The 17,763-nt window shown below is 40.0% G+C and overlaps 1 protein-coding gene across 15 annotated transcripts in view; it reads left to right on the top strand.

Annotated features, from left to right (window-relative positions):
* macf1a (microtubule actin crosslinking factor 1a) overlaps window positions 1-17,763 on the top strand; it is a 235,337-nt gene that overhangs the window by 26,587 nt on the left and 190,987 nt on the right. The window lies entirely within an intron of this gene.

Genomic DNA, 17,763 nt, shown 5'->3' with positions numbered 1-17,763 from the left:
TCAAACAGAGTAGGGCTTATTGGGTTTCTGCAGCTCTATTTCTGTATGTGTGTCTCTTTTTGTTACTTGCTGCAGCAGTGGAGTTACCACCAACATTGAGATTTGCTGTTTTATAATCCCAGTGACAGGGGTGCTTTAAAAATGAATGCCTCTACTGAAATTGACTGTAGTAGGGAGGAGCGTGGGGGTGCTGACAGCCAATCGACTCGGGTCACATCTGTGATGCTGGCGTTGATGAAAAGGAGGTGGTTTTGAATTATTGATTATTATAATGAAACTGAACTCCTTGGGGTTTGGAACTGAGCTTGTGCGTGTTGCTAACTGTGAATATGTGTGTGGGAGACAGGTGGAGAAAGACAACAATGGAATATGAGGAGGTTCATGTCATCAGCAGTTCTTTAATCCTCCAACATCAAGTATCTGTACAACAAACCACAGAGGAAGAAGCCCTTTGGGAGATGCTTTCAGTGACAGTTTGTAGCGTCTTTGCTATGGCAACGCTTTACCCAGCTCCTGAGACTTGCAGTTCCTGGAAAATGATTTCTATTGAGGGAAAGTGAAAACACGTGGCTCTGAACGCTATCCGCCATATCAGGAATTTATCTGAGCCAAAATATGCACGTCTTCTGCATATAATACATCAACCAAGCCTTCTTGGCCCAAGCATCAGTCTGCTGCAGCAGGCTGTTCACTTGGTGCATAGCAAGGTATAAATAACACCACACCTGTTAAATCAAGTTTGCTGTACTTTCCTTTGTTTTTAAAAAAGAAACGTTCTGGCACCGACTTTATTGTTCTGTGTAACTAACAAATCCCGCTCATAACTCAAGCTGCTTAAAACAGATGCTGTTAGACTTGGGTCTATATGTTATTGACACACAGGGATTTGAATTTATGTGTCAGGCATCAATAGCTAGTTTAATTTTAAAATAAATCTAAATGGTAAAGGTGTTAAAGTTCCTCAGGAGGCAGTAGGGCCTTCCCATTAAATCTCTCTCTTGCTCTCTTCCTCAAACACATACTGCAAAGCACTGTAAATTCAGAATGGTTTTACTTCAGCAGACAGGCAGAACTGCAGTCCATTCCCAGCCTGTAGCGAGTGATTGCTCTCCTCCATTAATGTGCCATTTGTCGATTGCAATCACAGTTGAGTTTTATCTGCAAGCAGAATGGTTTTACTTTGACAAACAAATAAGGCATCAGAGGTTGTGTTTCCCATAAGGGAGGTGATTAAACGAAGGGAACATAAGCACATTGATTTAAGTAGAGCTGGACATGGGCCTCTTGGGCCTTTTGGCCTATTAGGACTCTCAACACATTACAGCCTAAAACTCCCAAACTGATCTAAGGTCAGGTCTCTGACTCTGGCATTGTTGATAGCTACATACACGCTGCTGGTCCTTCTATTTGCCAGGTGCAATCAGTGTTACAGAAAGTTGCATTAGGAATTTTTGTGCAGGGATAGTCTCAGATCACATGCCGTTTCATCATTAATGTGTAGTGTGGTACAGAATGAGAGGTCCAAAACATGTTTATGTGGGACAAAAAGCCAAACTACACTACATTAATTAAACTTTTTGTTTTACTTTTGTAGCTCTACAAAAACCATTACAGTTGTTACAGTATTGCCGCAAATTATGTCCACAAACAGTGATTAGTTTCATGGTCAGTTATTGATTGAGTAATGTCACTCAGCACAAGATACTAGTTCCCACGGTATGGTCTTCAGCATGACATGTGATAATCAACTGATCGAACAATAGATTAGTTGATTCTTCATATGTTATTGGAGAAATGTGAATATTGGATCATTTTGTTGTATAGGACAGTGATTATTTATTAAATATATACATTGCGGTTGATATTTTATTTTTAGTGTTGATACAGTGTGAATCTATTACAGTAGGAGAATGTGTCGGTGACATGACCAACTCATTCATAATCCCAAAGTAGGATGTCCTTAGATTAAAGTGTGTTTTCTGCCCTTGTAAGGCTACATGTTGTGTACTTTCTGTCAACATCACCCTCACAGCTGATCTCTTTGTTAGTGCCATAAAGTGGCTGTAACCCCATAGGACCTGTCCGGTGTCCTCTGGAGTTTCTCCACTACAATAAGACTTGTGCTGCAGTATGTCACTCTCTAATCATCAGTCCGGATTGCAGCAGTTTTCATATGCTGCAGTGAACTTTACCCCATAGATCAATTTTCTACATAATATGTGTGAGTTTTCTGTACTCTGTCAGCTGCGTGTGTGAGTCACTTGTAGCAGTTGTTAGGAAGAATAGACGGAGAATGTGAATTTGGCATCCTGCTTGCTGCATCACTTGACTGAAACAGGATCTGGGGCATTCGATACAGCTTAAATCATTCACAAGGGTGGTAGGGTGTGTTTCTACGTGTGTGTGTGTGTGTGTGTGTGTGTAGCTGCTGTGTAACAATGACAGGATATCTGAAGCAATAGCGACAGGGTCATATATGGAAAAACACTGGGACCTGACTCAGAAAACGCACACACACTCTGGGTCAGTGGAAAACCAGATGGTTTAGGGCAGATTGACAGCAATATTCACATGAACACCAAATTTACTCAAGTAGCACCATAATTAGTTTGTAGCAAGCAACAAAGTATGGATTTCTTTTTAATAATCCTAATTAGACAAGTTTAATAACATTTACATAATCTTAAGAGCAGCTTAAAAGTGCACAATGTTCGTTAAAACATGAGAGGTACACAACAGTCCGTACTTTCATAGCCAAATATAAGTCAGGAAACCTGGAAGGAAACAGAACAATTGGACATTTAGAAGAACAAGATGGGCAGGAAACCAACAGCCATAACTTCATCCTTTACAAATGTGTGTACACTGTCTGGGTGTGTGTGTGTATGCTGAGAGACAGAAATTTAGGCAAGCAATTACATACACTGATTGTCAGATACATTCATTTTGTTTTGTATATCTAATATCTATTCAGTTTAAATTTGTGTGTGTGTGTGTTGACCCTGTAAGTTGGTGTGTAGCAGCAAAGCAGAGGAAACATTCTCCATGGCATTTTCCTGCCCATCAGGATTATTGTGTTAGGTTGTAAGTAACACATCACATATTAGCTTTAGTGTAAATCAGCAGTGACTTGCACTGTCACACATGATCACACAGCATACGCTTACACAGATGCTGACAGACACAATTTGAGTCTTAAGATGATAGTGCTCTTCAAACAAAATCCAAATTGGGGCCAAAAAAGCCAATAATTTGGCTTCTGTTTATTTCACCTTCTTCACTGGGATCCCAAGCCATTTCCCCTGGTGTAGAGGGCCAGACCTAGCATTTGAGTATTTTGGCTAGGGCTGCAAAGGACCAATAGAATAATAGATAAAACGGCACTTTAGATTAACACATTTTCTCTGTTAATTGTTTTGTCTATACAGTGTCACAAAGTTCTGCACAGTTGCTGATTACAGTTTCCCAGATCCCTTTGTGATGTATTGAAATAGCTTGTTTTGTCTGACCAATAGTCCCAAACCCAATGTTATTTAATTTACAATGATATAAAACAAAGTAAAGCACAACATATACTTATTTTTAAATTTGGTACAAGCAAATGTTTGTTTTTGCTTAAAAAGTAACTCCAATAATAAAATAGTTGCTGATTAATGTGCTGTAGATCAACTTATTGATGAATCAAGTAATCTTTTCAGCTTTAATACTGGCGCTTGTATCCCAGGTCTGTATTCTACAGCCTTTGAGAACACACCAAATTTAATTTTGAAATGATTTATCTGGAGCCTGGGCAATATGGCTGAGATCAATATCGTGATATTAAGCATATTTTGCTTATTACAGACATGTACCATGATATTTGTAATTGTTAGCAAACTCACATCTAAAATAATCACCAGAAAAGGATGTTCATACATCGTTAGTCGTAAGTTTTTAAAGGAATTTTTCTTTGAATCATTCAAGATAAAATAAGAAATGATCCTAATACAGTTGAAAGTAGTCGACTCACAGAGCAAGAGAGACAGGAAGTGCACAGACCATCAGGAAGGGTTTGCTGACGTCCTTGCATTTTAATGGGATACAGGAAGTGTCAGGCCAGTGCTGGCCAGCTCCTTCTGTCTCTCCAGATGTGTGTTTGTGTGTTTGTACCTGCCTCCCTGATTCTCTACACGCCGTGGATATACAAAAGGACGCCTGTGCTTTTCTAACCACCTCATGAATCCTATTAAAGTGTATCTGTTGCTGCTTTGAATTAGCCATATTTAACTCAGCCTCTTATCATGTTTCCTGACTTTTCTGAGAAATGTTACGCCTCTGGACTAATGTGACCCCATTAGAGGTAAAATTAGACCTCAAAATTAGAGGAATTGAGATTGCAAAGTGCGGAAATATGTTCCGCAACTGGTTATTGGACAAGTGGTCTCTGATACTGGAGGAAATAAGAGGAGGAGGATGAGGAGATGAAAAAGGAGCTAGAAATGAAGACCTGTAGTCTCAGGAGAGGAAGGGATGGGAAGTTGAAAGCGTGAGAATGCAAAATAGAAGACAACTTAACTGAGAGAGAGGAGAAAGATGTAACTACTGAGTGAAAGAGAGGCAGAAAGCCGGACCCTTGAGTTGGATCATTACAGCTGGATTTTTCCACGTGGCCTAGTTTTTCTCTTCTAGCTCCCTTGCTCCTGCTCTCCTCTCACGGTAGATCTCTGCAAGGACACAACCTCCTCCTCCTCATGCAGCACAATCTCTCTGTGTCTCTCAAATCATACCCTGGTCAAACCTTTTTATTTTTTATCTACAGTTGCTTTGCTGTCAGTTCAGCAGCTAAAGCTTTATAATGACTTTTAGTATTATTTTAACTATGTTACAGCATGTTAAGTTGGGGATGTAATAATGGTCTTAGAGAACTCGATAGTATCCTGAATTTTATTTTCAGATCATCTCATTACTTTTCTGTAGCAAAATAATCTTCTTAATTATAGATTGCGTTTTGTAATGAAACTCATTGTTGCTCCCTTCTGCTACTAATAGCAGTTTCATTTGCCCTTCTCTGTCTTTGTTCTTTATCATGGCCCACTTTCCCTACTCGGTATCGATTCTTCTTCACTTGCCTTCTCCCTCTGTCTTGTCTGCATTTTCCTCACATTCTCACTTCTTTATTGCATTATCTCTTTCCTTCTGCCTCTCTCATTTTTCTCTCTTTCCCTGCCGCCTCCCTCTTCCCCTCCCTGATTTCCCGTCTCTCCCCGGTTGCTTCCTGCTTGGTTACATTCTCCAGCAGCACCTGACTGTGACGACAGGAAAACCAAACGCTGTCAGAGCTGCGGCAGGGAAAACCAAATGCTGACCGAGCTTGAAAGCTTGCGCTATGTTCTTAGTAGTAGAAGGAAAGAGGAGGGGAAGCCTTTAGATGTTCCCAGAGCCCGGGGGTTCTGATGGGAGGCCTCTCCACCCTGCTGGGACAAAGTGGCTGTTATTAATGTGTTAAAAATAGACATCAGAAATATGGGAAACGTCTTGAACACAGGGAATATCGAGAAACATATGAAACAGTATCAACAACATTTCAAATATTTGCAAGAAAATTAAAGCTCATAAATTAAAAAGGAAATTAACTTCAGCACCAAGGGGAGAAATATCCAGAAGAGTAATTTTAGAGTTTCATATCAGTGACAGCAAAAGTAGAAATAAAGGCATAAAATTAGGTTTTCAAATACTTAAAGCAACATTAAAGTAAGTAGTTACAAATGGAGGGAAACGGTGTTAAATGCTCATTTTAATATTATCTGACATATTAACAGTGAGTGCATGTAAAATAAAGGATACCACAGAATGTAAACAGACTGTTATTATATTGATACGTGCTGTATGTATATCAGCTAAAAAGAAAAAAACTGCTCAGTCTCTCCTTCATTCTTCACATTTTACCTTCATATGCAGTTAATCTGCCAGTATGACGTCTCTCCTCCTCTTTCTTCCCTGTTCCCCCTCTTACTCCCCCTCTTACTGTTCGCAGCAGTTCTCCCCTCTTTAGCCCTCAGGGTTCTTACATAACCAGCACCCAGCTGATTTTTAGTAAAATAATCAATGAGCTTCATTGTGTATGTATGTGTGTGCTTGTCAGGGGAGAAAATTGAGTTGAATGGCCGAGCGGGCTGCAGCCAGGGAGTGTGAAATATTTGCTCCAACGTAAATGTGTGTGTTGGTGTTGGTGCATGTTTGTGTGTGTGGTAACAGTGGCCCTCTCTTCTGTCAGCACCACACAGGCTCTGTGTTCATGACAGTCTGTAACAGTGAAGGCTGTGTGGTCGACCCACATCTTTTCAAACGTTACTCCAGTGTGGTGCGCCGTTTCTCAAAGCTCCTGGCATTTGCACTGGTAGTGTGGAGGGATGTTTGTCCCGTCTATGTTGCTGCATCCTGGATGTTTAATGTAATCACTGGAACAGAGGGGGTGGAATCTCTGGCTCTGTGTTTGTGTGTCAGTGTCTGAATTCATTTGAAGGGGGGAAAATAGGTCAAGAACATCAGTACATGTTGCACGATATCACTGTGTGTATGTATGTGTGTGTGTGCATGCTCTGTAGGATCCTTGGAGCTGCAGCCATGATTTGAATCGATAATAAGGCTCCATGAGGAAACAGAAGGAGGAGCACACTGCTGTTGCTTTGACCTCTGTGACACACACACACACACACAGAGTCACGTCCGGTCTCAGATTTTGTCCACAATAAGCTGGCTAAAGATTCTTCTCTGTAGAGTAGAACATTTAATATTGAAAGGGTAAAACTGAGCTTTTCTAAAACATTGACATGTGCCTGCTTGGATGTGGCTATGGGCTGTGTAGCGGTAAAGTGAAGGACCCAACTTTCTGTTGCCACTAACCCACTCAATTACAGAGCACAGCTGTTGTCATTAACCTGTATCAATGTTTGTTTTCTCAGACAAGGATATGATCATAAAATAGTTATTGGACGTCTCAGGGCAGCAGGGCGGGAACTGCAGTTCACCTGGTTAATAGGTAACACCCATAAGCTGCGATCAAATCGCTTTATGCTGCTTGATCAGTTTAATGACAACAAATGTAAATGGGATCAGCTATATTAAAAGCAGGAGGGGACAGAACATCAGTTTAACCAGCCGAGACAAAGCAGAGTGACCAGGCTGTCTGTCCCTCTTCTTATCCCATGTTTGCTGTGAAGCAGTTTTGTTGTTTGTCTGCAGAAAGAGGGGCTGGAAAAGAAGAGATTTAGTTGTATTCATATGGCTGTGTCTCAGTGTGGATAAAGATCCTTTTGGATGCATGTTATTTTCACCCATCAACAGTGTTTTCAGATTTAGCTGGCTTATTTTGAAGGAAGTCTTGTCGAATAGAGTTGCCGTCTCTTCATATCTATGTTGCTGAATGTTAGTTGCTGCTGTGTGGGTGGGTTTGAGGGGTGAGGGATGTAAAATGCAGTGGAGCTGTCAAGATAAAATATAAGAGAAACGGTTAATGAATTAATCATGGATGCTGCTCTAAAAGCCATATAGGGGACAGTGGTTACTCTGCAGAGAGCATCGATTGCTGCACGGAGCTAGTGGGGTGAAGACACACACACTCTTTGTCTACTATAGGGCATCGTCTGCCTGAAGGGTATGCTGCATCAACTCTCACTCTTTTTTCTACTTCTCTGTAATCCTTTACTCTCCCATTTTCATTTCCTCGCCTCCAGAGTAAGAATTAGTTTTTGACCCTTTGAGAAATCTTTATTTTGTTAAGATTATTTTGGGGGCTAATTTACAGATTAGCCCATGTTCTTTTCTGTCTCATTGGCCTGCACATTAAGGCCAGGCTAATTCTGTCTTTCAGGATTGATCTTGCTCTCTTGACTCCCCTTCATTTCTTGTTCTCGTCCCTTTTCTTTCTCTAGATTTCTTTTCATTACACTTTTATTCTTATCTCGCCCTGTCTCTGCTTGTTTTATTGGTTATATACTTGATTGAAGAGCTTCATTTCGTTCTCAAAGGTGGGGTGTACTATTCTGGAGAAATCCATGATAAAGAGCGAATGACGACACAGCTAGTAATGTAACTAACGTTAGTGAGGTTGTGGGTTAGCAAACTGTTGCTACAGTGGCTGTAGGAAAACTAACACAAAGAGGACAAGACAGGAGATAATTGCTGAATTTTAAAAAAGTGCATCAGATTAGAATCGCATACACCACTATTAAACTTCAACTGTTTCACCTCTTCAGTTTCTTGCCTTCATTCTCTCCCTGTTAATTGTCTTACAAGGGCAGGAAGCTGCTGGTGGATGAAGTAGGTAAATCTATACCTCCCCATGTCTCTCCATCGTCCTGTCATTCAGATTGATGTTATTCAATCACACGCTATCCCAGTGAGAGTGAAGGCTGAGGGATAGGATGCTATAGGGGAGGCAGAGAGATGTTAATCACACCGCCTTTATCTTTGAAATACTGGCATATACTGTACATCTGCATGACATTCCACATTGCTGGAAACCTGATACCTGAAAACTTATCAGGTTTTATCAGGGACATGCACAGACGATTAAAAAAATGAGTATGCAGGTGAATGAACAACCATAACAGGCCTGATGGAGAATAAAGACAGACAGCAGGAAAATACCAAAGATGATAAAGACACATTTTAAAGACAGAATGATCCTGATGATATAATAGTTTATTCTTCTTCTTTGTCTTTACCACAATCGGGAGAATTTCTGTTCCTGTCCCACCTAGGTCAGCTCATTTTGGAGTTTTGACTGCTGAGTTGTTGAAACATGAAAAAGTTTGAACAACTGTTACTTTTAGCAAGAAAAAGCAAAGGGAGAGAGAGTAGAAACTAATAGCTGCAGGAGAAAGAATTGATTGATGCATTTTTAACTTAATGCTCTTACAGCTCAGCTGTAAATGTTTGAATGTTTTAAAACGGTACATGCTCATGATACTGTAACATGTCCTGAATTAAAACACTCACTAAATGACACAAGTTGTCAGGATCAGACCTCAGACCTCATTCACTGATATAGATCCCCTAAGATCAATATTTTGTATCAGAGAAGAGAAGGAATTTGGTTTTATTTAATCAACCATTTAAGTATTCAGGGAAGAAAGGGAGAGGTATGCTGTATACCATGTATACGCATGGCTGTTTTTTTTCCAGGCCCCCTAATAACTGTGTGAACCGTCAGTGCCGTCCAATTGGACGTGTGTTGTACTTAAATCCCGTCAGATGAAAGGATGTGCTGAGTGGCTGTGAGTGTCAACCCCGGCTTGTGACTGCAAGAGAGACAGGGTGACTTTTAATCTGCTCCAATTCCTTCAGCCTGTGACTCTCAGCTGACTGCAAACTCACTGTAGGTCACACACTGGAGCTGGCCACTTAGCAGGTACACACACACACACACACACACACACACACATAGAGGAAACACACACAGAAAAGAAGGTGTGTGTGTGTATTCAAAATGTGTAAGAAAATTCTACCCTTTCTATCAAAGTGGTAAAATAATTCCATTAATATTTTGCCAACCTCGGGGTTGGGACCCCCTCAAGGGGTCACGAGGTAAATCTAAGGTGTCACAAGACAATTAAAAGGGTAGGAAAGCAGAAAAAAAGTTTTCTTGTAAATAGCTGGATAATTTCCCCTTTTTAGGCCTCTAAAAGGCACCAATGTTTGTTTGCTTCATAACCCACAGAGATTTGCAGCCGTTGAAGAGGGGTCAGAAGTTAAAATTGCTTCATTTTAACCCCTGGATCAATAGTTTAGCTGCCAGTTGTTTAAAATCATAGTTTTTCTATATTTTAGTACATTATTTTCTTTTGAAAGTTTCTTTGTGCATCTTCAGGTGAGGTGATTTTTTGCTTTTACAGATTTCTATCAGATTGAACAATTATTAATATAATAATTGATAAAGTAATCAGTAATACCGTAATTGCCATTGAATTTGTTAAATTTGTTTGTGACACAGTTCTCTGCCCGCTGCACTTTGATGCCTGTTCCTAGTGTATTGCTTACTGTTCACATGCCATAAGCCTTGTGTGTTAATGTGAGTGTTTTCATGTTTTTGCGTGTGCTCGTGCGTGTGAGTTGGTGTGAGGATTTGCCATTCAAATCAGGCTGTGAGGGTAATCTGGTCCATCCTGGCGGGACGTCACACAAACAGCCCCCCAGTAGGGGCCAAGCCCTAATCCCATTCATCCACTTTACTACACCAGCGCCATGGCAAGGAATCTGGACACCCCCGTCTCAGTGGACTGGTCCGTTCCCTCACATCTCTGTGGTGTCAGGCGTGTACCACTGATGTTGCTGCTACAGGGGGTTTTACTGTGGTTCTTATGTAAATGAACGTGGCACTGACATCATGGCGTTGTAGGAAAAGTGCCCTTTGATTTAATTTCTGGATGAATGTAAAGTAAATTTTCTTCAGAGAGATAAAATGTGACTATTTAATAGATGCTGTTGAGTAAATTGAGCCATATCAGTGGATTCTGACTTGTCACTCTTCAGATTCATTCACCTGCAGCCGTTGACATCCTGCAGACTGATGTGTTGTACTCTTTGACAATTGCTGCAAGCAGATTGCAGTATTTTAAGTGTCTTTCTTTTTAGTGCAGAGCCTTTTTAAATCCAGCAATCCCCCTGTAAGCCTCTTGCCTTTTTTGTGTCAGCATTAATGTTCTCCTGCATTACCTCCTCCCACCACCTCAGACAACATAAGGGATTTTTTTTAAGGTGGTGGATAACAATATGGTGAACAGTATTTCCCATAAGGTCTCTCTTAAATCATTGCAAACAGAAAACTACCCTCTTTAAAAGGGTTATAGTACATTTGTTATCAGCATCTTGTAAAATAATTCCAGCTCCACTGTTGTTTTTGTTTTTACCCTATGTACTAGCCAAAACAGTAAAACATTGAAAAAATACATGTCCTAATAAAAGATGGAGATTTTAGCTACATTGGGGGCTCTGATACTGAAACAACTTGGGCCAAGTTGCTCAAATTAGCCAAAACGTAACTCAGGTTATCACTGAGTGAATACACACTGATAATGTTTTTAGACATTGTATGTTGTAGGCTAGATGCTAATGTTGACTGTGCCCTTCCTGACCCTCAGTACTGTTGGTGTGGTCCTGTGAGTGTAAAGACTTATTTTTATCTGTCCTTGATGAAACACCCATCATACCATTCTCATGACACACTCTGCTTCTCTCCTTCACTCCACCGCTTTCCTTTTTACTTTCATTCATGCCCTACTACTTCCAAGACCAAACCGGGCGAGGGGAGGCAGGTTTTTTTGTTTTTCATCTCATATTTGTTTACTTTAAGTCTTTCTTTCTTCCCCCATTTTTGGTTCTCTTCATCTCTGCCTTGTTTTTTTTCTTTTCTACCTTTCAAATCTTTGTTGCAGTTTCAATGTCATTTATTTAATACTCTTGCTCTTCATACATTTCTCCCCTTCTCTCTGTCTTTACTGAGTCAAAACTGTTGTTAATCACTTACAGCTCCAGCTACTTCTCTTAACAGGCTTTGCTCCTAATAGAGAAACTCTAAAATTACCTTCTTGTGGGCTGAAAACTGTATGAGCATGAATATCACTCGGGGTGTGTGTGTGTGTGTGGTGTGTGTGTGTGTGTGTGTGTGTGTTTAATTTTCTGTTTCAATTTATTAGCACAGGAGTGAGTGCAGTCTCTTATTAGAATTGAGCTAATCATCTTCTGTTCAGTAGATGGATCATCCCTGTTGCGATAGCAGATGATCAATCAGAAAAAAATCTTGTTGATCAACCACTAATTACTTGACTAAAGCATTTTTTGTTTGAGCTCATACAGCAAACATAAACAGCCTGTAAATCATTTCAACATTTATACAACTTTATTTTGCTTTATTAGCATCGACCGCAAGAACATTGTCACACTGACCCCATTGAAGGCAAGGCTCCCAGTCTGGGATCGGATCACAAGTGTATTGATTCTGCTGAGTGCGTGTGTTTCTTCGGACAGTTTATCTTGCACAGTTTGAAGTCGGGGATCAGACTGATTGCTTCGGGGCCCAACAGAGTCCGATCAATAGAGAAAGAGAGATGAGATGTTGGGTGAGAGGCTTGAATAGTTTCAGCTTCATCAGGGTAACTGTGAATTCTTCTGATAGAACAGAATGAGCATTGAACAGAAGTTGTAGAAATTAAGATACAAGACAACAGATTTTTAGCAGTGCTGTCTGGACTCACCAGATCAGCATTGAGTATGATCACCACATGAAAACTGCCATTTTACTCTGCTCGTAATATGTATTTTTAAAACATACCAAAGAAATTACATCATTTAGCTTCTTACTGAAAGCACATACAGTAAATGCTCAACTATGACAACTATCCTATTCCATCTTCTATAAAACAGCTTCTCTTTTTAGCTGATGTAATTTTTAGATGTCCCAGCCTAGTCAAAACAATTACATTTTTTTATATCAATTAAAATCCCAAATGTCTCTATACAGGGTTTTACAATCTGGATAACAAAACAACACCCTCAGAAAAGGAAGCAGGATGCTCTCTAAAAGGCACTTTAAGTGCCAGATAAATGATGTTGATAGTTGACCGTGTGATAGTAGTATTGTCTGAGGATCAATTAGCCTGGAATTGTCTGTGGACTGAGTCAGGCAACGGGACAAACATTGAGATGGTTGGCGGCAGGACACTGCACTGCTATAGTTAATGATACCTACGTGTGTGTGTGTGTGTGTGTGTGAAGGTAAACTTTGAATGCCTTTGACAGATCAATTGGGTACACACTCCAAATACTTGTGTGTGTCTGCATTTAAACAATCTGATTGTCCTCCCCCAATAATAATCCTGCCCTTGGTCGCCTGTTTTTCATGCAGCCACATGCTCAACATGTGCATGCCTAAGCAGAGCGATGTACATTATGCCTGTGTCTGTGATTATGATTGTAAATGCACACATCATTTTGTGCCGCTGTTAAGTGTGTCAGTGTGTGAGATCTGGCACGTCACACTCTCTGTGACCTGCTCCATCTGTCAAAGGGTCTTTACACCCTTTAATCACCAGACATCACCCACAGAGCCCTGCGACCTGCAAGGCGGGAGACCCCTGCTCTGTTTCAAAGTCAGCTTGGACATCTTTATTCTTCTCCTTTAATGCCCACTTCATATTTCTGCCAAGTTGATACTGAGACATAGCTGAGTTTGATTAGTTTTTTGTCTTTCTTATTGATTGTTTTCTGGATCAGTCTCTTGTATTCTGTCAGTTTCCAGACAGGCTTATTCCAGGCTACATCAGCTGTGTCTCAAAGATGTACATATATGGAATTTAAGTCAGAGTGCTGATTCAGAAAAGCCATAAGAAGGAAAAATAGTGAACAAGAAAGAGCAGGAAAAAAAATTACATTTGGAAAAAATTACATTTGGAACATAAAGTAGAAATTTTAATGGGTTTTAAAAGCCTCTAAAGATTTAATAAGTTAGTCTCCGCATGGTCTAACGTGACTTTACAAAACATGCCACCATTCAGTGAAGAAGGGGTAATAAAAAAGGGGCAGAGAGAGGGGGAGGGTGCTGCTCTCCTGCTCTCCTCCATCTCCACGTTAGCAGGTCCCGTCTGTCACCCCTCTTTTGCTAATCCTCATCCCTCCCTCCCTCCATCCTAGTCTGACGTTCCCTCACTCTGCCTCTTCTCCTCTTTTTTTAATCTAAGCGTTTAGTCAGACAATAACATTCCTGGAGGGGGATGGATGGATAGAGTTGAGGCAGGGAGGAATGATGGCGACCAGCTCTTGGAGGTGTGAAGGGATTCAGAGGGGGGAGGGGAGAAAGACGAGGAGGAGGAGGTAGATGGATTGGGGAGTCAGAACAGACGTGCATATTATAGGTTAGTTGTGCATACATTGTCATGTACTGAGGAGCTATTGGAGGTGCTACATGTAGCATTTTGACATCATATTATTAAATAAACTAGAGCTGCTTAGATTAATCGATTAGTTTATCGGCAGAAAAATAATCTGAAACTAAATCGAAAATAGGAACTGTTTATATCATTATAAACTGATTATCATTGTAGTAAAATGTTCTTCTTACACAAAGTGAATCAGAAAATATACAGACCCAGAGATGCCAGAGGAGGGGGAGGATGGGGAACATCCTCTCTGCACCACAAAACAACATGTTTATTTTGTATTGAGAAACAGTGGTCATGGCAATGCCAGTGGTGTGACAGAGGCCACCAGTTATCTAAACCCCAGTATTGTTTGTTGATGGTAAAAATTAACAATACATTTTGTTATTGATTTGATTTGACACTTAAAAATTATTTCTATAGCACCTTCAAAGGATCTAAATGATCAAATATTTCCATCATTATTTTGGGTTTGTGGCTAAATTGCCCATAATACTAAAAATGTTATTTCTTGTGCCGCACTCTGCTGCTTTAACAGTTACAGACAAGACACAAACAAGTGCTTCGTGGGAAATGTAAAGGAAAATTAAACTTTTAACTAAAGAAATACTGTCCTATTAGAAATATATAAATTTGAATTCACTTCATTATGATTAACAACGATGATAAAGCCCAACACATGTTCTGGATGGGTACAACTGAAATATGTGGAGCACAATTGATTGCAAGTGAAAACAAAATGTTCAGGTCTCACATACTTCTAAAACAGAATGAGGAAGAAAAGACATCGTTACAGCACTCACTGTTGAAGAATAACACCCTGAGGAGACAACTGTTATCACCAATCTGCTTTACATTATGACTGAAAGCTGCTCTGTCAGTGTGTGTTTAGAGCTTGAGGAACCACTTTTGCTGAAGGGAGCACATGGTTATGTCATGATTTCTGTTTATTTTAATGTACCTCTAGACACATGCACATAACACACATTTACGTTCACAGAACTTCCTGTGTATGGGAAACTTGTCTGAATGTTTGGAAAGATTCTTCGTGTGTGTGTGTGTGTGTGTGTGTGTGTGTCAGCAGTGACACAGCAGAACAGAGTGAGAGTGAGGGCTGCAGAACATTCCTGAAATAACAAATATGATGGAGGGTGGAGAGAGGAAGTAGGGACTGTTCTTAAAAAGGCAGCATAAAGTGTGGGGTGGGAAAAAGACGCACAATTTATTACAAACACACAGTTTTATATCCATGCTTGTGAAGACATTCAGTGATGACAATAACTCTGTAAACTCTACCCCAGTCACACCTTTGGTCCTGACTCAGAACTAGCCCTTAAATGAGTCTGGACTCAGAAAACACCATCACTTTTGAACATTTTCTGCTAATATGAGGATATTTGGAACTCTTAAATGTAGAAATTTAAGAATGCATGTGAACAGAATATCCTCTCTAAACTATTGCATCCACAGCTGGTCTCCCCAGAGCTCTGGTTCTGTTTTTCATTTAGGCCTAATGTCTCTAGACTCCAGCGTTATACCGCATAGTCCTCTGCTCTGCGTCTGTCTGCTGGCCGGAGCCCATGTTAACTTTTCTGAAGACCATGTTAGTTTTTCCTGATGAGCTGATGTATGTGTTCTGTGCATGCAGCTCTTCCTTTTAACATGCTCACAGTCAGTTCATTGAAATCAAATAACGTTTTCAGATTTTAGATTATTCCATCAATAATCGTCAAAACCAGACAGAAAATGAAGTGCTGCTCATCTCGCTTATTGATCCTCTGTGCAGTGTGTGCTTCATAATCTCAAATTAGCACAAATATGTCCCATTTCTTGTGGGTTATATGTATCTTGTTGTTTCTGAGATTCCTCCTATCTTGTTCTTCTTCTACTGTATATCCCTTGTCTCAGTATATCTATTCACATATACACACATCTGTTTTATTCTCTTTAACGTTGACCCACTTTCTAGTCTTCTTGTGGAAAGCAGGCCTTCTTGTAATAATGCTGTATGGCAGCTGGAGCGGACTGGAGCGTCTGTCAGTCATCAGTCTCTACTGCTGACTATGTTTTTTCTTTGTGAATACTTGATGATGTCATTTACAGAAGAAAGTAAAATATGCCTACTGTATAAGTGATTGAGAGCTTTAAACATAGAGCGTTTTATGTTTTTGGCGCATTATAACTCTTGAACCGACTGAATCGTTAATATTTTAAAGATATTTAATGAGCTCTGGTCCCTGGATATGCTTCCAATTCCAAATTTGAGTATTAAAAGTGTATTTTCATAGTATTTTAGCATACAATTCAGAAATGATGTTGGTTGGTACACCAAAAAATGTAGTTATATATAGAGTTCTGGCAGATGAATATGTCCGCACTGATCTTGAACACACCATAATGAAAATGTCTCAGTCTTCATTAACTACTTTCAATCTCTCCAGAGCAAAAATCAGCCCTTAAACTCAAAAGAATTAACGATTTTATACTTATCGTGATAATTATCGATATCGAAAGATATGAAGCTTTTTAACGTGATGACATTTTTGCCCTAAATAGCAGCTTGTCAAATCCAGCAAATGTTTGACTAAGGCCTTGAAAACTGACGACGGGATGTGTTTGTATCTCTGAGCTGGATGCTAAAAGTTATATGCTGCTATCAGGTGTACCTGCAGTTGGTCTTGTTGTTGTACTTCAGTTATTATTATCATAGTTATTATCTGGATCAGTTCAGGCTCACGAGGTGGGAGAATAATGAGCTGACTGTTCTGATCAGATAGTGGAAGTACTGTAAATTGCAGGTTATAAAATATAGATTGTTTTGCTAAATTTAGTGCAGAGTCTCAACTAGTGAATATTACATTTTGAAAAGAATCTCCTCAGTTGTCCCTTTTTGAAATTCTCCATGCTTAACTAATCACCACATATCATGTATTTGCAGAATAAAATTGTGGTTCCTTTAATTTAATCTGAGGCTGTTTGCTTGTCAGGAGCCAGATGGCAGTCAGCCTCTGCCCTCGCTTTCCTGGTAGTGTGGATATTTTTAAAACAATTTATGAATTTTGAATTAGCACGGAAGTAAGCACAGACAGTCCCTATTTTGGGGGGGAAGTCTGCACATCTTGTGGTTCTCTGAAATCAGGTCACTCTGTGGGTGAATGTGAGTGCTCATATGTTGGCGTGTGTGATGTTTATTCAACCATGGATGCAGTTCATGTGTATTCAAGTGGCATCAAAGGGTTGTTGGTTCAAAGAGTAGCGTGCCATTTTTGTTGCCAGTGGTTTCTGTTTCTGCAACAAAGTCAAATCTTCCTGGTTATGATTTGTAATAATTACGTGCAGCCAATTGAGAAATGAAAACAAATAAATGAAATTGTTGCACTTCATGGTGACCCTTAAACATTAAAGACAACTACAGATGTGGAAACAGCAGCAAAAACTTATTTGAGGGAAGATTTAGTACAATTGTTGTGACCGTGTTTCTTTGCTAGTGCTTGTGTTCTTCGTAAGGACCAATTTGAATTTTTGAAACCTTTTTTGGAAACAGAGGCCATTTGGGTGATTCCACACTTCTTCAGAAGGCTGTTTGCAGGCGTACGAGGTAACTCTTACTCTTACAAGTAGAGAAATACAATATTGACTGTCAGTGAGTTTCCACACACATTTGGTGCCACCTGCTTCTACCTGCAGCAGGATAGTCGGACATCCAACGATGGCACAGGTCCTGTTGTGGCACGCCCATTTACTGTTTGCATGTATTCTAACAGATTGGGCAAATTTGCTTTGGTAGAGCACATTCCAACATCCTCATGTCAGTCACACACACACTACATATTTCAGGCTGCGAGTATGT

This window comes from Micropterus salmoides, unplaced genomic scaffold, assembly GCF_014851395.1.
Source record: "Micropterus salmoides isolate LMB-PRFRI ecotype aquatic unplaced genomic scaffold, ASM1485139v1 Ms_hic_scaffold_17, whole genome shotgun sequence".
Lineage (NCBI taxonomy): Eukaryota > Metazoa > Chordata > Actinopteri > Centrarchiformes > Centrarchidae > Micropterus > Micropterus salmoides.
This window is presented reverse-complemented; position numbering and strand designations above follow the sequence as displayed.